The sequence below is a fragment of the Hyla sarda genome, chromosome 6, assembly GCF_029499605.1.
Source record: "Hyla sarda isolate aHylSar1 chromosome 6, aHylSar1.hap1, whole genome shotgun sequence".
Classification (NCBI taxonomy): domain Eukaryota; kingdom Metazoa; phylum Chordata; class Amphibia; order Anura; family Hylidae; genus Hyla; species Hyla sarda.
This window is the reverse complement of record NC_079194.1, coordinates 282576598-282593101: the sequence shown is the minus strand read 5'-3', so window position 1 is coordinate 282593101 and position 16504 is coordinate 282576598. Positions and strand designations below refer to the sequence as shown.

At 48.0% G+C, this 16504-nt stretch overlaps 38 non-coding genes across 38 annotated transcripts; all 38 read left to right on the top strand.

The window, feature by feature from the left end:
- The first annotated feature begins 223 nt into the window (after positions 1 to 223).
- TRNAP-UGG (transfer RNA proline (anticodon UGG)) lies at positions 224 to 295 on the top strand. The gene has a single exon. It is a non-coding gene; the product is annotated as a tRNA-Pro (tRNA).
- Positions 296 to 435: 140 nt separating this feature from the next.
- On the top strand, positions 436 to 507 carry TRNAP-AGG (transfer RNA proline (anticodon AGG)). Its single transcript has one exon. It is a non-coding gene; the product is annotated as a tRNA-Pro (tRNA).
- A 396-nt stretch (positions 508 to 903) lies between these two features.
- On the top strand, positions 904 to 975 carry TRNAP-AGG (transfer RNA proline (anticodon AGG)). Its single transcript has one exon. It is a non-coding gene; the product is annotated as a tRNA-Pro (tRNA).
- Positions 976 to 1104: 129 nt separating this feature from the next.
- Positions 1105 to 1176, top strand: TRNAP-CGG (transfer RNA proline (anticodon CGG)). The gene has a single exon. It is a non-coding gene; the product is annotated as a tRNA-Pro (tRNA).
- Positions 1177 to 1572: 396 nt separating this feature from the next.
- On the top strand, positions 1573 to 1644 carry TRNAP-AGG (transfer RNA proline (anticodon AGG)). Its single transcript has one exon. It is a non-coding gene; the product is annotated as a tRNA-Pro (tRNA).
- Positions 1645 to 1935: 291 nt separating this feature from the next.
- Positions 1936 to 2007, top strand: TRNAP-UGG (transfer RNA proline (anticodon UGG)). Its single transcript has one exon. It is a non-coding gene; the product is annotated as a tRNA-Pro (tRNA).
- Positions 2008 to 2978: 971 nt separating this feature from the next.
- On the top strand, positions 2979 to 3050 carry TRNAP-UGG (transfer RNA proline (anticodon UGG)). The gene has a single exon. It is a non-coding gene; the product is annotated as a tRNA-Pro (tRNA).
- Positions 3051 to 3190: 140 nt separating this feature from the next.
- On the top strand, positions 3191 to 3262 carry TRNAP-AGG (transfer RNA proline (anticodon AGG)). The gene has a single exon. It is a non-coding gene; the product is annotated as a tRNA-Pro (tRNA).
- A 423-nt stretch (positions 3263 to 3685) lies between these two features.
- On the top strand, positions 3686 to 3757 carry TRNAP-AGG (transfer RNA proline (anticodon AGG)). The gene has a single exon. It is a non-coding gene; the product is annotated as a tRNA-Pro (tRNA).
- Positions 3758 to 4048: 291 nt separating this feature from the next.
- On the top strand, positions 4049 to 4120 carry TRNAP-UGG (transfer RNA proline (anticodon UGG)). Its single transcript has one exon. It is a non-coding gene; the product is annotated as a tRNA-Pro (tRNA).
- A 635-nt stretch (positions 4121 to 4755) lies between these two features.
- Positions 4756 to 4827, top strand: TRNAP-AGG (transfer RNA proline (anticodon AGG)). Its single transcript has one exon. It is a non-coding gene; the product is annotated as a tRNA-Pro (tRNA).
- A 291-nt stretch (positions 4828 to 5118) lies between these two features.
- On the top strand, positions 5119 to 5190 carry TRNAP-UGG (transfer RNA proline (anticodon UGG)). The gene has a single exon. It is a non-coding gene; the product is annotated as a tRNA-Pro (tRNA).
- Positions 5191 to 5330: 140 nt separating this feature from the next.
- TRNAP-CGG (transfer RNA proline (anticodon CGG)) lies at positions 5331 to 5402 on the top strand. The gene has a single exon. It is a non-coding gene; the product is annotated as a tRNA-Pro (tRNA).
- Positions 5403 to 5798: 396 nt separating this feature from the next.
- TRNAP-AGG (transfer RNA proline (anticodon AGG)) lies at positions 5799 to 5870 on the top strand. The gene has a single exon. It is a non-coding gene; the product is annotated as a tRNA-Pro (tRNA).
- A 129-nt stretch (positions 5871 to 5999) lies between these two features.
- Positions 6000 to 6071, top strand: TRNAP-CGG (transfer RNA proline (anticodon CGG)). The gene has a single exon. It is a non-coding gene; the product is annotated as a tRNA-Pro (tRNA).
- A 423-nt stretch (positions 6072 to 6494) lies between these two features.
- On the top strand, positions 6495 to 6566 carry TRNAP-AGG (transfer RNA proline (anticodon AGG)). Its single transcript has one exon. It is a non-coding gene; the product is annotated as a tRNA-Pro (tRNA).
- A 291-nt stretch (positions 6567 to 6857) lies between these two features.
- On the top strand, positions 6858 to 6929 carry TRNAP-UGG (transfer RNA proline (anticodon UGG)). Its single transcript has one exon. It is a non-coding gene; the product is annotated as a tRNA-Pro (tRNA).
- A 139-nt stretch (positions 6930 to 7068) lies between these two features.
- Positions 7069 to 7140, top strand: TRNAP-CGG (transfer RNA proline (anticodon CGG)). The gene has a single exon. It is a non-coding gene; the product is annotated as a tRNA-Pro (tRNA).
- A 423-nt stretch (positions 7141 to 7563) lies between these two features.
- Positions 7564 to 7635, top strand: TRNAP-AGG (transfer RNA proline (anticodon AGG)). Its single transcript has one exon. It is a non-coding gene; the product is annotated as a tRNA-Pro (tRNA).
- A 395-nt stretch (positions 7636 to 8030) lies between these two features.
- Positions 8031 to 8102, top strand: TRNAP-AGG (transfer RNA proline (anticodon AGG)). Its single transcript has one exon. It is a non-coding gene; the product is annotated as a tRNA-Pro (tRNA).
- Positions 8103 to 8393: 291 nt separating this feature from the next.
- Positions 8394 to 8465, top strand: TRNAP-UGG (transfer RNA proline (anticodon UGG)). The gene has a single exon. It is a non-coding gene; the product is annotated as a tRNA-Pro (tRNA).
- A 635-nt stretch (positions 8466 to 9100) lies between these two features.
- On the top strand, positions 9101 to 9172 carry TRNAP-AGG (transfer RNA proline (anticodon AGG)). Its single transcript has one exon. It is a non-coding gene; the product is annotated as a tRNA-Pro (tRNA).
- A 605-nt stretch (positions 9173 to 9777) lies between these two features.
- On the top strand, positions 9778 to 9849 carry TRNAP-CGG (transfer RNA proline (anticodon CGG)). Its single transcript has one exon. It is a non-coding gene; the product is annotated as a tRNA-Pro (tRNA).
- Positions 9850 to 10245: 396 nt separating this feature from the next.
- Positions 10246 to 10317, top strand: TRNAP-AGG (transfer RNA proline (anticodon AGG)). The gene has a single exon. It is a non-coding gene; the product is annotated as a tRNA-Pro (tRNA).
- A 291-nt stretch (positions 10318 to 10608) lies between these two features.
- TRNAP-UGG (transfer RNA proline (anticodon UGG)) lies at positions 10609 to 10680 on the top strand. Its single transcript has one exon. It is a non-coding gene; the product is annotated as a tRNA-Pro (tRNA).
- Positions 10681 to 10820: 140 nt separating this feature from the next.
- TRNAP-AGG (transfer RNA proline (anticodon AGG)) lies at positions 10821 to 10892 on the top strand. Its single transcript has one exon. It is a non-coding gene; the product is annotated as a tRNA-Pro (tRNA).
- A 396-nt stretch (positions 10893 to 11288) lies between these two features.
- On the top strand, positions 11289 to 11360 carry TRNAP-AGG (transfer RNA proline (anticodon AGG)). Its single transcript has one exon. It is a non-coding gene; the product is annotated as a tRNA-Pro (tRNA).
- Positions 11361 to 11651: 291 nt separating this feature from the next.
- On the top strand, positions 11652 to 11723 carry TRNAP-UGG (transfer RNA proline (anticodon UGG)). The gene has a single exon. It is a non-coding gene; the product is annotated as a tRNA-Pro (tRNA).
- A 140-nt stretch (positions 11724 to 11863) lies between these two features.
- TRNAP-AGG (transfer RNA proline (anticodon AGG)) lies at positions 11864 to 11935 on the top strand. Its single transcript has one exon. It is a non-coding gene; the product is annotated as a tRNA-Pro (tRNA).
- A 597-nt stretch (positions 11936 to 12532) lies between these two features.
- TRNAP-CGG (transfer RNA proline (anticodon CGG)) lies at positions 12533 to 12604 on the top strand. The gene has a single exon. It is a non-coding gene; the product is annotated as a tRNA-Pro (tRNA).
- Positions 12605 to 13000: 396 nt separating this feature from the next.
- Positions 13001 to 13072, top strand: TRNAP-AGG (transfer RNA proline (anticodon AGG)). Its single transcript has one exon. It is a non-coding gene; the product is annotated as a tRNA-Pro (tRNA).
- A 291-nt stretch (positions 13073 to 13363) lies between these two features.
- Positions 13364 to 13435, top strand: TRNAP-UGG (transfer RNA proline (anticodon UGG)). The gene has a single exon. It is a non-coding gene; the product is annotated as a tRNA-Pro (tRNA).
- A 971-nt stretch (positions 13436 to 14406) lies between these two features.
- TRNAP-UGG (transfer RNA proline (anticodon UGG)) lies at positions 14407 to 14478 on the top strand. Its single transcript has one exon. It is a non-coding gene; the product is annotated as a tRNA-Pro (tRNA).
- A 140-nt stretch (positions 14479 to 14618) lies between these two features.
- TRNAP-AGG (transfer RNA proline (anticodon AGG)) lies at positions 14619 to 14690 on the top strand. Its single transcript has one exon. It is a non-coding gene; the product is annotated as a tRNA-Pro (tRNA).
- A 423-nt stretch (positions 14691 to 15113) lies between these two features.
- Positions 15114 to 15185, top strand: TRNAP-AGG (transfer RNA proline (anticodon AGG)). The gene has a single exon. It is a non-coding gene; the product is annotated as a tRNA-Pro (tRNA).
- A 291-nt stretch (positions 15186 to 15476) lies between these two features.
- Positions 15477 to 15548, top strand: TRNAP-UGG (transfer RNA proline (anticodon UGG)). Its single transcript has one exon. It is a non-coding gene; the product is annotated as a tRNA-Pro (tRNA).
- A 139-nt stretch (positions 15549 to 15687) lies between these two features.
- On the top strand, positions 15688 to 15759 carry TRNAP-CGG (transfer RNA proline (anticodon CGG)). The gene has a single exon. It is a non-coding gene; the product is annotated as a tRNA-Pro (tRNA).
- A 423-nt stretch (positions 15760 to 16182) lies between these two features.
- Positions 16183 to 16254, top strand: TRNAP-AGG (transfer RNA proline (anticodon AGG)). The gene has a single exon. It is a non-coding gene; the product is annotated as a tRNA-Pro (tRNA).
- The last annotated feature ends 250 nt before the right edge of the window (positions 16255 to 16504 follow it).

The following is a 16504-nucleotide window of genomic DNA, read 5'->3' as shown; positions in this document are numbered from 1 at the left end:
TGGCACCAGTGTCCAACCCCTCACTGGCTTATGCAATACATGTAATGCTTGCAAAGTGTCTTTCTTTTATTTTAATTGTCTATCATTCTGAATGGACTTTTATGCAGATGATCCATTAGAGATTGATATTTGCCTCTGTAGGTGCCAAGCAAGCTCTCCACATGGCAGCATACTTTGAGAGGTCAAAGTCAGCATAGGAAGGAAACCAGCAGCTGCCACCTCTGGCTCGTTGGTCTAGGGGTATGATTCTCGCTTTGGGTGCGAGAGGTCCCGGGTTCAAATCCCGGACGAGCCCTGGTTTTTCCTGAGGAGTGACCTTTCTCCTTTTTCTCACCTCTTGTCAACATGCCCCTAGTAAGCCTCCACCCAATGGATTTTTTGCAAATCTGCCAAGACAAAAGTACCTGACACGCCTCAGGAGTATGGCAGAATTCTGGCTCGTTGGTCTAGAGGAATGATTCTCGCTTAGGGTGCGAGAGGCCCCGGGTTCGAATCCCTGATGAGCCCTGTCACCACCTTCATTTGCCGCCCTCACCTCTCATAAATCGGATTAATCTGCTGTTTACCAGAGCAGTTTGCTTTAAATCACGGACAGTGGTGTTTTCGGAGAAGACTTTACTTTTTGGTTACCTGAATTCAACTCTGAGCATTGTAGAAGTGAAAATCTGCCAATGCTGTCTTCAGTGGAAACGCTGTGTCAACTCATTGGTCTAGGGGTATGATCCTCACTTAGGGTTCCTTCCCAACCTTATCATTCCGTGAGCTATCTTTAGTCTTCACCTTGTTTGTTTTCTGACAGCAGCAGTCCTGTGAATAAATTTGGTGTTGGCAAACGGCCTTTCGACGTTGTCTCAGCTTGGCTCGTTGGTGTTGGCAAACGTCCTTTTAGTGCTGTCTCTGCTTGGCTCGTTGGTCTAGGGGTATGATTCTCGCTTAGGGTGCGAGAGGTCCCGGGTTCAAATCCCGGACGAGCCCACCTTTTGAGAGCATTCCTGCTCATCCAGTTCCATGAGTAGCATGTAGTCTTCTACTTGTGTGTTTTCTGGCACCAGTGTCTGCCAAGACAAAAGTACCTGACACGCCTCAGGAGTATGGCAGAATTCTGGCTCGTTGGTCTAGTGGTATGATTCTCGCTTCGGGTGTGAGAGGCCCCGAGTTCGTATCCCGGACGAGCCCTGTCACCACCTTCATTTACCGCCCTCACCTCTCATAAATCGGTTTCATCTGCTCTTTACCAGAGCGGTTTGCTTTAAGTCACGGACAGAGGTGTTTCCGGAGAAGACTTTACTTTTTGGTTACCTTAATTCAACTCTGAGCATTGTAGAAGTGAAAACCTGCCAATGCTGTCTTCAGTGGAAACGCTGTGTCGACTCATTGGTCTAGGGGTATGATCCTCACTTAGGGTTCCTTCCCATCCTTATCATTCCGTGAGCTATCTTTAGTCTTCTCCTTGTTTGTTTTCTGACAGCAGCAGTCCTGTGAATAAATTTGGTGTTGGCAAACGGCCTTTCGACGTTGTCTCAGCTTGGCTCGTTGGTGTTGGCAAACGTCCTTTTGGTGCAGTCTCAGCTTGGCTCGTTGGTCTAGGGGTATGATTCTCGCTTAGGGTGCGAGAGGTCCCGGGTTCAAATCCTGGACAAGCCCACCTTTTGAGGGCATTCCTGCTCATCCAGTTCCATGAGTAGCATGTAGTCTTCTCCTTGTGTGTTTTCTGGCACCAGTGTCCAACCCCTCACTGGCTTATGCAATACATGTAATGCTTGCAAAGTGCCTTTCTTTTATTTTAATTGTCTATCATTCTGAATGGACTTTTATGCAGATGATCCATTAGAGATTGATATTTGCCTCTGTAGGTGCCAAGCAAGCTCTCCACATGGCAGCATACTTTGAGAGGTCAAAGTCGTCATAGGAAGGAAACCAGTAGCTGCCACCTCTGGCTCGTTGGTCTAGGGGTATGATTCTCGCTTTGGGTGCGAGAGGTCCCGGGTTCAAATCCCGGACGAGCCCTAGCTTTTCCTGAGGAGTGACCTTTCTCCTTTTTCTCACCTCTTGTCAACATGCCCATAGTAAGCCTCCACCCAATGGATTTTTTGCAAATCTGCCAAGCCAAAAGTACCTGACACGACTCAGGAGTATGGCAGAATTCTGGCTTGTTGGTCTAGAGGTATTATTCTCGCTTTGGGTGAGAGAGGCCCCGGGTTCGAATCCCGGACGAGCCCTATCACCACCTTCATTTGCCGCCCTCACCTCTCATAAATCGGTTTCATCTGCTGTTTACCAGAGTGGTTTGCTTTAAATCACGGACAGAGGTGTTTTCGGAGAAGACTTTACTTTTTGGTTACCTTAATTCAACTCTGAGCATTGTAGAAGTGAAAACCTGCCAATGCTGTCTTCAGTGGAAACGCTGTGTCGACTCATTGGTCTAGGGGTATGATCCTCACTTAGGGTTCCTTCCCATCCTTATCATTCCGTGAGCTATCTTTAGTCTTCTCCTTGTTTGTTTTCTGACAGCAGCAGTCCTGTGAATAAATTTGGTGTTGGCAAACGGCCTTTCGATGTTGTCTCAGCTTGGCTCGTTGGTGTTGGCAAACGTCCTTTTGGTGCTGTCTCAGCTTGGCTCGTTGGTCTAGGGGTATGATTCTCGCTTAGGGTGCAAGAGGTCCCGGGTTCAAATCCCGGACAAGCCCACCTTTTGAGAGCATTCCTGCTCATCCAGTTCCATGAGTAGCATGTAGTCTTCTCCTTGTGTGTTTTCTGGCACCAGTGTCCAACCCCTCACTGGCTTATGCAATACATGTAATGCTTGCAAAGTGCCTTTCTTTTTTTTTAATTGTCTATCATTCTGAATGGACTTTTATGCAGATGATCCATTAGAGATTGATATTTGCCTCTGTAGGTGCCAAGCAAGCTCTCCACATGGCAGCATACTTTGAGAGGTCAAAGTCAGCATAGGAAGGAAACCAGCAGCTGCCACCTCTGGCTCGTTGGTCTAGGGGTATGATTCTCGCTTTGGGTGCGAGAGGTCCCGGGTTCAAATCCCGGACGAGCCCTGGTTTTTCCTGAGGAGTGACCTTTCTCCTTTTTCTCACCTCTTGTCAACATGCCCATAGTAAGCCTCCACCCAATGGATTTTTTGCAAATCTGCCAAGACAAAAGTACCTGACACGCCTCAAAAGTATGGCAGAATTCTGGCTCGTTGGTCTAGAGGAATGATTCTCGCTTAGGGTGCGAGAGGCCCCGGGTTCGAATCCCTGATGAGCCCTGTCACCACCTTCATTTGCCGCCCTCACCTCTCATAAATCGGTTTAATCTGCTGTTTACCAGAGCGGTTTGCTTTAAATCACGGACAGAGGTGTTTTCGGAGATGACTTTACTTTTTGGTTACCTTAATTCAACTCTGAGCATTGTAGAAGTGAAAACCTGCCAATGCTGTCTTCAGTGGAAACGCTGTGTCGACTCATTGGTCTAGGGGTATGATCCTCACTTAGGGTTCCTTCCCAACCTTATCATTCCGTGAGCTATCTTTAGTCTTCTCCTTGTTTGTTTTCTGACAACAGCGGTGTGGAACTTCTGTCCTTCTCAGTCCTGTGTGTGAATAAATTTGGTGTTGACAAACGGCCATTCGACGCTGTCTCAGCTTGGCTCGTTGGTGTTGGCAAACGGCCTTTTGAAGCTGTCTCAGCTTGGCTCGTTGGTCTAGGGGAATGATTCTCGCTTAGGGTGCGAGAGGTCCCGGGTTCAAATCCCGGACGAGCCCACCTTTTGAGAGCATTCCTGCTCATCCAGTTCCATGAGTAGCATGTAGTCTTCTCCTTGTGTGTTTTCTGGCACCAGTGTCCAACCCCTCACTGGCTTATGCAATACATGTAATGCTTGCAAAGTGCCTTTCTTTTATTTTAATTGTCTATCATTCTGAATGGACTTTTATGCAGATGATCCATTAGAGATTGATATTTGCCTCTGTAGGTGCCAAGCAAGCTCTCCACATGGCAGCATACTTTGAGAGGTCAAAGTCGTCATAGGAAGGAAACCAGCAGCTGCCACCTCTGGCTCGTTGGTCTAGGGGTATGATTCTCGCTTTGGGTGCGAGAGGTCCCGGGTTCAAATCCCGGACGAGCCCTGGCTTTTCCTGAGGAGTGACCTTTCTCCTTTTTCTCACCTCTTGTCAACATGCCCATAGTAAGCCTCCACCCAATGGATTTTTTGCAAATCTGCCAAGACAAAAGTACCTGACACGCCTCAAAAGTATGGCAGAATTCTGGCTCGTTGGTCTAGAGGAATGATTCTCGCTTAGGGTGCGAGAGGCCCCGGGTTCGAATCCATGATGAGCCCTGTCACCACCTTCATTTGCCGCCCTCACCTCTCATAAATCGGTTTAATCTGCTGTTTACCAGAGCGGTTTGCTTTAAATCACGGACAGAGGTGTTTTCGGAGATGACTTTACTTTTTGGTTACCTTAATTCAACTCTGAGCATTGTAGAAGTGAAAACCTGCCAATGCTGTCTTCAGTGGAAACGCTGTGTCGACTCATTGGTCTAGGGGTATGATCCTCACTTAGGGTTCCTTCCCAACCTTATCATTCCGTGAGCTATCTTTAGTCTTCTCCTTGTTTGTTTTCTGACAACAGCGGTGTGGAACTTCTGTCCTTCTCAGTCCTGTGTGTGAATAAATTTGGTGTTGACAAACGGCCATTCGACGCTGTCTCAGCTTGGCTCGTTGGTGTTGGCAAACGGCCTTTTGAAGCTGTCTCAGCTTGGCTCGTTGGTCTAGGGGAATGATTCTCGCTTAGGGTGCGAGAGGTCCTGGGTTCAAATCCCGGACGAGCCCACCTCTTGAGAGCATTCCTGCTCATCCAGTTCCATGAGTAGCATGTAGTCTTCTCCTTGTGTGTTTTCTGGCACCAGTGTCCAACCCCTCACTGGCTTATGCAATACATGTAATGCTTGCAAAGTGCCTTTCTTTTATTTTAATTGTCTATCATTCTGAATGGACTTTTATGCAGATGATCCATTAGAGATTGATATTTGCCTCTGTAGGTGCCAAGCAAGCTCTCCACATGGCAGCATACTTTGAGAGGTCACAGTCGTCATAGGAAGGAAACCAGCAGCTGCCACCTCTAGCTCGTTGGTCTAGGGGTATGATTCTCGCTTTGGGTGCGAGAGGTCCCGGGTTCAAATCCCGGACGAGCCCTGGCTTTTCCTGAGGAGTGACCTTTCTCCTTTTTCTCACCTCTTGTCAACATGCCCATAGTAAGCCTCCACCCCATGGATTTTTTGCAAATCTGCCAAGACAAAAGTACCTAACACGCCTCAGGAGTATGGCAGAATTCTGGCTCGTTGGTCTAGAGGTATGATTCTCGCTTCGGGTGCGAGAGGCCCCGGGTTCGAATACCGGACGAGCCCTGTCACCACCTTCATTTGCCGCCCTCACCTCTCATAAATCGGTTTCATCTGCTGTTTACCAGAGCGGTTTGCTTTAAATCACGGACAGAGGTGTTTTCGGAGAAGACTTTACTTTTTGGTTACCTTAATTCAACTCTGAGCATTGTAGAAGTGAAAACCTGCCAATGCTGTCTTCAGTGGAAACGCTGTGTCGACTCATTGGTCTAGGGGTATGATCCTCACTTAGGGTTCCTTCCCAACCTTATCATTCCGTGAGCTATCTTTAGTCTTCTCCTTGTTTGTTTTCTGACAGCAGCAGTCCTGTGAATAAATTTGGTGTTGGCAAACGGCCTTTCGACGTTGTCTCAGCTTGGCTCGTTGGTGTTGGCAAACGTCCTTTTGGTGTTGTCTCAGCTTGGCTCGTTGGTCTAGGGGTATGATTCTCGCTTAGGGTGCGAGAGGTCCCGGGTTCAAATCCCGGACGAGCCCACCTTTTGAGAGCATTCCTGCTCATCCAGTTCCTTGAGTAGCATGTAGTCTTCTACTTGTGTGTTTTCTGGCACCAGTGTCTGCCAAGACAAAAGTACCTGACACGCCTCAGGAGTATGGCAGAATTCTGGCTCGTTGGTCTAGTGGTATGATTCTCGCTTCGGGTGCGAGAGGCCCCGGGTTCGAATCCCGGACGAGCCCTGTCACCACCTTCATTTACCGCCCTCACCTCTCATAAATCGGTTTCATCTGCTCTTTTCCAGAGCGGTTTGCTTTAAGTCACGGACAGAGGTGTTTCCGGAGAAGACTTTACTTTTTGGTTACCTTAATTCAACTCTGAGCATTGTAGAAGTGAAAACCTGCCAATGCTGTCTTCAGTGGAAACGCTGTGTCGACTCATTGGTCTAGGGGTATGATCCTCACTTAGGGTTCCTTCCCAACCTTATCATTCCGTGAGCTATCTTTAGTCTTCTCCTTGTTTGTTTTCTGACAACAGCGATGTGGAACTTCTGTCCTTCTCAGTCCTGTGTGTGAATAAATTTGGTGTTGACAAACGGCCATTCGACGCTGTCTCAGCTTGGCTCGTTGGTGTTGGCAAACGGCCTTTTGAAGCTGTCTCAGCTTGGCTCGTTGGTCTAGGGGTATGATTCTCGCTTAGGGTGCGAGAGGTTCCGCGTTCAAATCCCGGACGAGCCCACCTTTTGAGAGCATTCCTGCTCATCCAGTTCCATGAGTAGCATGTAGTCTTCTCCTTGTGTGTTTTCTGGCACCAGTGTTCAACCCCTCACTGGCTTATGCAATACATGTAATTACTGCAAAGCGCCTTTCTTTTATTTTAATTGTCTATCATTCTGAATGGACTTTTATGCAGATGATCCATTAGAGATTGATATTTGCCTCTGTAGGTGCCAAGCAAGCTCCCCACATGGCAGCATACTTTGAGAGGTCAAAGTCAGCATAGGAAGGAAACCAGCAGCTGCCACCTCTGGCTCGTTGGTCTAGGGGTATTATTCTCGCTTTGGGTGCGAGAGGTCTCGGGTTCAAATCCCGAACGAGCCCTAGCTTTTCCTGAGGAGTGACCTTTCTCCTTTTTCTCACCTCTTGTCAACATGCCCATAGTAAGCCTCCACCCAATGGATTTTTGCAAATCTGCCAAGGCAAAAGTACCTGACACGCCTCAGGAGTATGGCAGAATTCTGGCTCGTTGGTCTAGAGGTATGATTCTCGCTTCGGGTGCGAGAGGCCCCGGGTTCGAATCCCGGACGAGCCCTGTCACCGCCTTCATTTGCCGCCCTCACCTCTCATAAATCGGTTTCATCTGCTGTTTACCAGAGCGGTTTGCTTTAAATCACGGACAGAGGTGTTTTCGGAGAAGACTTTACTTTTTGGTTACCTTAATTCAACTCTGAGCATTGTAGAAGTGAAAACCTGCCAATGCTGTCTTCAGTGGAAACGCTGTGTCGACTCATTGGTCTAGGGGTATGATCCTCACTTAGGGTTCCTTCCCAACCTTATCATTCCGTGAGCTATCTTTAGTCTTCTCCTTGTTTGTTTTCTGACAACAGCGGTGTGGAACTTCTGTCCTTCTCAGTCCTGTGTGTGAATAAATTTGGTGTTGACAAACGGCCATTCGACGCTGTCTCAGCTTGGCTCGTTGGTGTTGGCAAACGTCCTTTTGGTGCTGTCTCAGCTCGGCTCGTTGGTCTAGGGGTATGATTCTCGCTTAGGGTGCGAGAGGCCCCGGGTTTGAATCCCGGACGAGCCCTGTCACCGCCTTCATTTGCCGCCCTCACCTCTCATAAATTGGTTTCATCTGCTATTTACCAGAGCGGTTTGCTTTAAATCACGGACAGAGGTGTTTTCGGAGAAGATTTACTTTTTGGTTACCTTAATTCAACTCTGAGCATTGTAGAAGTGAAAACCTGCCAATGCTGTCTTCAGTGGAAACGCTGTGTCGACTCATTGGTCTAGGGGTATGATCCTCACTTAGGGTTCCTTCCCATCCTTATCATTCCGTGAGCTATCTTTAGTCTTCTCCTTGTTTGTTTTCTGACAGCAGCAGTCCTGTGAATAAATTTGGTGTTGGCAAACGGCCTTTCGACGTTGTCTCAGCTTGGCTCGTTGGTGTTGGCAAACGTCCTTTTGGTGCTGTTTAAGCTTGGCTCGTTGGTCTAGGGGTATGATTCTCGCTTAGGGTGCGAGAGGTCTTGGGTTCAAATCCCGGACGAGCCCACCTTTTGAGAGCATTCCTGCTCATCCAGTTCCATGAGTAGCATGTAGTCTTCTCCTTGTGTGTTTTCTGGCACCAGTGTCCAACCCCTCACTGGCTTATGCAATACATGTAATGCTTGCAAAGTGCCTATCTTTTATTTTAATTGTCTATCATTCTGAATGGACTTTTATGCAGATGAACCCTTAGAGATTGATATTTGCCTCTGTAGGTGCCAAGCAAGCTCTCCACATGGCAGCATACTTTGAGAGGTCAAAGTCAGCATTGGAAGGAAACTAGCAGCTGCCACCTCTGGCTCGTTGGTCTAGGGGTATGATTCTCGCTTTGGGTGCGAGAGGTCCCGGGTTCAAATCCCGGACGAGCCCTGGTTTTTCCTGAGGAGTGACCTTTCTCCTTTTTCTCACCTCTTGTCAACATGCCCATAGTAAGCCTCCACCCAATGGATTTTTTGCAAATCTGCCAAGACAAAAGAACCTGACACGCCTCAGGAGTATGGCAGATATCTGGCTCGTTGGTCTAGAGGAACGATTCTCGCTTAGGGTGCGAGAGGCCCCGGGTTCGAATCCCTGATGAGCCCTGTCACCACCTTCATTTGCCGCCCTCACCTCTCATAAATCGGTTTAATCTGCTGTTTACCAGAGCGGTTTGCTTTAAATCACAGACAGAGGTGTTTTCGGAGAAGACTTTACTTTTTGGTTACCTTAATTCAACTCTGAGCATTGTAGAAGTGAAAACCTGCCAATGCTGTCTTCAGTGGAAACGCTGTGTCGACTCATTGGTCTAGGGGTATGATCCTCACTTAGGGTTCCTTCCCAACCTTATCATTCCGTGAGCTATCTTTAGTCTTCTCCTTGTTTGTTTTCTGACAACAGCGGTGTGGAACTTCTGTCCTTCTCAGTCCTGTGTGTGAATAAATTTGGTGTTGACAAACGGCCGTTCGACGCTGTCTCAGCTTGGCTCGTTGGTGTTGGCACACGGCCTTTTGAAGCTGTCTCAGCTTGGCTTGTTGTTCTAGTGGTATGATTCTCGCTTAGGGTGCGAGAGGTCCCGGGTTCAAATCCCGGACGAGCCCACCTTTTGAGAGCATTCCTGCTCATCCAGTTCCATGAGTAGCATGTAGTCTTCTCCTTGTGTGTTTTCTGGCACCAGTGTCCAACCCCTCACTGGCTTATGCAATACATGTAATGCTTGCAAAGTGTCTTTCTTTTATTTTAATTGTCTATCATTCTGAATGGACTTTTATGCAGATGATCCATTAGAGATTGATATTTGCCTCTGTAGGTGCCAAGCAAGCTCTCCACATGGCAGCATACTTTGAGAGGTCAAAGTCAGCATAGGAAGGAAACCAGCAGCTGCCACCTCTGGCTCGTTGGTCTAGGGGTATGATTCTCGCTTTGGGTGCGAGAGGTCCCGGGTTCAAATCCTGAGGCAAGTCAGGTACTTTTGTCTTGGCAGATTTGCAAAAAATCCATTGGGTGGAGGCTTACTAGGGGCATGTTGACAAGAGGTGAGAAAAAGGAGAAAGGTCACTCCTCAGGAATGATCCTCACCTTTTGAGAGCATTCCTGCTCATCCAGTTCCATGAGTAGCATGTAGTCTTCTCCTTGTGTGTTTTCTGGCACCAGTGTCTGCCAAGACAAAAGTACCTGACACGCCTCAGGAGTATGGCAGAATTCTGGCTCGTTGGTCTAGTGGTATGATTCTCGCTTCGGGTGTGAGAGGCCCCGAGTTCGTATCCCGGACGAGCCCTGTCACCACCTTCATTTACCGCCCTCACCTCTCATAAATCGGTTTCATCTGCTCTTTACCAGAGCGGTTTGCTTTAAGTCACGGACAGAGGTGTTTCCGGAGAAGACTTTACTTTTTGGTTACCTTAATTCAACTCTGAGCATTGTAGAAGTGAAAACCTGCCAATGCTGTCTTCAGTGGAAACGCTGTGTCGACTCATTGGTCTAGGGGTATGATCCTCACTTAGGGTTCCTTCCCATCCTTATCATTCCGTGAGCTATCTTTAGTCTTCTCCTTGTTTGTTTTCTGACAGCAGCAGTCCTGTGAATAAATTTGGTGTTGGCAAACGGCCTTTCGACGTTGTCTCAGCTTGGCTCGTTGGTGTTGGCAAACGTCCTTTTGGTGCAGTCTCAGCTTGGCTCGTTGGTCTAGGGGTATGATTCTCGCTTAGGGTGCGAGAGGTCCCGGGTTCAAATCCCGGACGAGCCCACCTTTTGAGGGCATTCCTGCTCATCCAGTTCCATGAGTAGCATGTAGTCTTCTCCTTGTGTGTTTTCTGGCACCAGTGTCCAACCCCTCACTGGCTTATGCAATACATGTAATGCTTGCAAAGTGCCTTTCTTTTATTTTAATTGTCTATCATTCTGAATGGACTTTTATGCAGATGATCCATTAGAGATTGATATTTGCCTCTGTAGGTGCCAAGCAAGCTCTCCACATGGCAGCATACTTTGAGAGGTCAAAGTCAGCATAGGAAGGAAACCAGCAGCTGCCACCTCTGGCTCGTTGGTCTAGGGGTATGATTCTCGCTTTGGGTGCGAGAGGTCCCGGGTTCAAATCCCGGACGAGCCCTGGTTTTTCCTGAGGAGTGACCTTTCTCCTTTTTCTCACCTCTTGTCAACATGCCCCTAGTAAGCCTCCACCCAATGGATTTTTTGCAAATCTGCCAAGCCAAAAGTACCTGACACGACTCAGGAGTATGGCAGAATTCTGGCTCGTTGGTCTAGAGGAATGATTCTCGCTTAGGGTGCGAGAGGCCCCGGGTTCGAATCCCTGATGAGCCCTGTCACCACCTTCATTTGCCGCCCTCACCTCTCATAAATCGGTTTAATCTGCTGTTTACCAGAGCAGTTTGCTTTAAATCACGGACAGTGGTGTTTTCGGAGAAGACTTTACTTTTTGGTTACCTTAATTCAACTCTGAGCATTGTAGAAGTGAAAACCTGCCAATGCTGTCTTCAGTGGAAACGCTGTGTCGACTCATTGGTCTAGGGGTATGATCCTCACTTAGGGTTCCTTCCCAACCTTATCATTCCGTGAGCTATCTTTAGTCTTCTCCTTGTTTGTTTTCTGACAGCAGCAGTCCTGTGAATAAATTTGGTGTTGGCAAACGGCCTTTCGACGTTGTCTCAGCTTGGCTCGTTGGTGTTGGCACACGGCCTTTTGAAGCTGTCTCAGCTTGGCTTGTTGTTCTAGTGGTATGATTCTCGCTTAGGGTGCGAGAGGTCCCGGGTTCAAATCCCGGACGAGCCCACCTTTTGAGAGCATTCCTGCTCATCCAGTTCCATGAGTAGCATGTAGTCTTCTCCTTGTGTGTTTTCTGGCACCAGTGTCCAACCCCTCACTGGCTTATGCAATACATGTAATGCTTGCAAAGTGTCTTTCTTTTATTTTAATTGTCTATCATTCTGAATGGACTTTTATGCAGATGATCCATTAGAGATTGATATTTGCCTCTGTAGGTGCCAAGCAAGCTCTCCACATGGCAGCATACTTTGAGAGGTCAAAGTCAGCATAGGAAGGAAACCAGCAGCTGCCACCTCTGGCTCGTTGGTCTAGGGGTATGATTCTCGCTTTGGGTGCGAGAGGTCCCGGGTTCAAATCCCGGACGAGCCCTGGTTTTTCCTGAGGAGTGACCTTTCTCCTTTTTCTCACCTCTTGTCAACATGCCCCTAGTAAGCCTCCACCCAATGGATTTTTTGCAAATCTGCCAAGACAAAAGTACCTGACTTGCCTCAGGAGTATGGCAGAATTCTGGCTCGTTGGTCTAGAGGAATGATTCTCGCTTAGGGTGCGAGAGGCCCCGGGTTCGAATCCCTGATGAGCCCTGTCACCACCTTCATTTGCCGCCCTCACCTCTCATAAATCGGTTTAATCTGCTGTTTACCAGAGCAGTTTGCTTTAAATCACGGACAGTGGTGTTTTCGGAGAAGACTTTACTTTTTGGTTACCTTAATTCAACTCTGAGCATTGTAGAAGTGAAAACCTGCCAATGCTGTCTTCAGTGGAAACGCTGTGTCGACTCATTGGTCTAGGGGTATGATCCTCACTTAGGGTTCCTTCCCAACCTTATCATTCCGTGAGCTATCTTTAGTCTTCTCCTTGTTTGTTTTCTGACAGCAGCAGTCCTGTGAATAAATTTGGTGTTGGCAAACGGCCTTTCGACGTTGTCTCAGCTTGGCTCGTTGGTGTTGGCAAACGTCCTTTTAGTGCTGTCTCTGCTTGGCTCGTTGGTCTAGGGGTATGATTCTCGCTTAGGGTGAGAAAGGTCCCTCGTTCAAATCCTGGACGAGCCCACCTTTTGAGAGCATTCCTGCTCATCCAGTTCCATGAGTAGCATGTAGTCTTCTCCTTGTGTGTTTTCTGGCACCAGTGTCTGCCAAGACAAAAGTACCTGACACGCCTCAGGAGTATGGCAGAATTCTGGCTCGTTGGTCTAGTGGTATGATTCTCGCTTCGGGTGTGAGAGGCCCCGAGTTCGTATCCCGGACGAGCCCTGTCACCACCTTCATTTACCGCCCTCACCTCTCATAAATCGGTTTCATCTGCTCTTTACCAGAGCGGTTTGCTTTAAGTCACGGACAGAGGTGTTTCCGGAGAAGACTTTACTTTTTGGTTACCTTAATTCAACTCTGAGCATTGTAGAAGTGAAAACCTGCCAATGCTGTCTTCAGTGGAAACGCTGTGTCGACTCATTGGTCTAGGGGTATGATCCTCACTTAGGGTTCCTTCCCATCCTTATCATTCCGTGAGCTATCTTTAGTCTTCTCCTTGTTTGTTTTCTGACAGCAGCAGTCCTGTGAATAAATTTGGTGTTGGCAAACGGCCTTTCGACGTTGTCTCAGCTTGGCTTGTTGGTGTTGGCAAACGTCCTTTTGGTGCAGTCTCAGCTTGGCTCGTTGGTCTAGGGGTATGATTCTCGCTTAGGGTGCGAGAGGTCCCGGGTTCAAATCCCGGACGAGCCCACCTTTTGAGGGCATTCCTGCTCATCCAGTTCCATGAGTAGCATGTAGTCTTCTCCTTGTGTGTTTTCTGGCACCAGTGTCCAACCCCTCACTGGCTTATGCAATACATGTAATGCTTGCAAAGTGCCTTTCTTTTATTTTAATTGTCTATCATTCTGAATGGACTTTTATGCAGATGATCCATTAGAGATTGATATTTGCCTCTGTAGGTGCCAAGCAAGCTCTCCACATGGCAGCATACTTTGAGAGGTCAAAGTCAGCATAGGAAGGAAACCAGCAGCTGCCACCTCTGGCTCGTTGGTCTAGGGGTATGATTCTCGCTTTGGGTGCGAGAGGTCCCGGGTTCAAATCCCGGACGAGCCCTAGCTTTTCCTGAGGAGTGACCTTTCTCCTTTTTCTCACCTCTTGTCAACATGCCCATAGTAAGCCTCCACCCAATGGATTTTTTGCAAATCTGCCAAGCCAAAAGTACCTGACACGACTCAGGAGTATGGCAGAATTCTGGCTTGTTGGTCTAGAGGTATTATTCTCGCTTTGGGTGAGAGAGGCCCCGGGTTCGAATCCCGGACGAGCCCTATCACCACCTTCATTTGCCGCCCTCACCTCTCATAAATCGGTTTCATCTGCTGTTTACCAGAGCGGTTTGCTTTAAATCACGGACAGAGGTGTTTTCGGAGAAGACTTTACTTTTTGGTTACCTTAATTCAACTCTGAGCATTGTAGAAGTGAAAACCTGCCAATGCTGTCTTCAGTGGAAACGCTGTGTCGACTCATTGGTCTAGGGGTATGATCCTCACTTAGGGTTCCTTCCCATCCTTATCATTCCGTGAGCTATCTTTAGTCTTCTCCTTGTTTGTTTTCTGACAGCAGCAGTCCTGTGAATAAATTTGGTGTTGGCAAACGTCCTTTCGACGTTGTCTCAGCTTGGCTCGTTGGTGTTGGCAAACGTCCTTTTGGTGCTGTCTCAGCTTTGCTCGTTGGTCTAGGGGTATGATTCTCGCTTAGGGTGCAAGAGGTCCCGGGTTCAAATCCCAGATGAGCCCACCTTTTGAGAGCATTCCTGCTCATCCAGTTCCATGAGTAGCATGTAGTCTTCTCCTTGTGTGTTTTCTGGCACCAGTGTCCAACCCCTCACTGGCTTATGCAATACATGTAATGCTTGCAAAGTGCCTTTCTTTTATTTTAATTGTCTATCATTCTGAATGGACTTTTATGCAGATGATCCATTAGAGATTGATATTTGCCTCTGTAGGTGCCAAGCAAGCTCTCCACATGGCAGCATACTTTGAGAGGTCAAAGTCAGCATAGGAAGGAAACCAGCAGCTGCCACCTCTGGCTCGTTGGTCTAGGGGTATGATTCTCGCTTTGGGTGCGAGAGGTCCCGGGTTCAAATCCCGGACGAGCCCTGGTTTTTCCTGAGGAGTGACCTTTCTCCTTTTTCTCACCTCTTGTCAACATGCCCATAGTAAGCCTCCACCCAATGGATTTTTTGCAAATCTACCAAGACAAAAGTACCTGACACGCCTCAAGAGTATGGCAGAATTCTGGCTCGTTGGTCTAGAGGAATGATTCTCGCTTAGGGTGCGAGAGGCCCCGGGTTCGAATCCCTGATGAGCCCTGTCACCACCTTCATTTGCCGCCCTCACCTCTCATAAATCGGTTTAATCTGCTGTTTACCAGAGCGGTTTGCTTTAAATCACGGACAGAGGTGTTTTCGGAGATGACTTTACTTTTTGGTTACCTTAATTCAACTCTGAGCATTGTAGAAGTGAAAACCTGCCAATGCTGTCTTCAGTGGAAACGCTGTGTCGACTCATTGGTCTAGGGGTATGATCCTCACTTAGGGTTCCTTCCCAACCTTATCATTCAGTGAGCTATCTTTAGTCTTCTCCTTGTTTGTTTTCTGACAACAGCGGTGTGGAACTTCTGTCCTTCTCAGTCCTGTGTGTGAATAAATTTGGTGTTGACAAACGGCCATTCGACGCTGTCTCAGCTTGGCTCGTTGGTGTTGGCAAACGGCCTTTTGAAGCTGTCTCAGCTTGGCTCGTTGGTCTAGGGGTATGATTCTCGCTTAGGGTGCGAGAGGTCCCTGGTTCAAATCCCGGACGAGCCCACCTTTTGAGAGCATTCCTGCTCATCCAGTTCCATGAGTAGCATGTAGTCTTCTCCTTGTGTGTTTTCTGGCACCAGTGTCCAACCCCTCACTGGCTTATGCAATACATGTAATGCTTGCAAAGTGCCTTTATTTTATTTTAATTGTCTATTATTCTGAATGGACTTTTATGCAGATGATCCATTAGAGATTGATATTTGCCTCTGTAGGTGCCAAGCAAGCTCCCCACATGGCAGCATACTTTGAGAGGTCAAAGTCAGCATAGTAAGGAAACCAGCAGCTGCCACCTCTGGCTCGTTGGTCTAGGGGTATGATTCTCGCTTTGGGTGCGAGAGGTCTCGGGTTCAAATCCCGAACGAGCCCTAGCTTTTCCTGAGGAGTGACCTTTCTCCTTTTTCTCACCTCTTGTCAACATGCCCATAGTAAGCCTCCACCCAATGGATTTTTGCAAATCTGCCAAGGCAAAAGTACTTGACACGCCTCAGGAGTATGGCAGAATTCTGGCTCGTTGGTCTAGAGGTATGATTCTCGCTTCGGGTGCGAGAGGCCCCGGGTTCGAATCCCGGACGAGCCCTGTCACCACCTTCATTTGCCGCCCTCACCTCTCATAAATCGGTTTCATCTGCTGTTTACCAGAGCGGTTTGCTTTAAATCACGGACAGAGGTGTTTTCGGAGAAGACTTTACTTTTTGGTTACCTTAATTCAACTCTGAGCATTGTAGAAGTGAAAACCTGCCAATGCTGTCTTCAGTGGAAACGCTGTGTCGACTCATTGGTCTAGGGGTATGATCCTCACTTAGGGTTCCTTCCCAACCTTATCATTCCGTGAGCTATCTTTAGTCTTCTCCTTGTTTGTTTTCTGACAACAGCGGTGTGGAACTTCTGTCCTTCTCAGTCCTGTGTGTGAATAAATTTGGTGTTGACAAACGGCCATTCGACGCTGTCTCAGCTTGGCTCGTTGGTGTTGGCAAACGGCCTTTTGAAGCTTTCTCAGCTTGGCTCGTTGGTCTAGGGGTATGATTCTCGCTTAGGGTGCGAGAGGTCCCGGGTTCGAATCCCGGACGAGCCCACCTTTTGAGAGCATTCCTGCTCATCCAGTTCCACGAGTAGCATGTAGTCTTCTCCTTGTGTGTTTTCTGGCACCAGTGTCCAACCCCTCACTGGCTTATGCAATACATGTAATGCTTGCAAAGTGCCTTTCTTTTATTTTAATTGTCTATCATTCTGAATGGACTTTTATGCAGATGATCCATTAGAGATTGATATTTGCCTCTGTAGGTGCCAAGCAAGCTCTCCACATGGCAGCATACTTTGAGAGG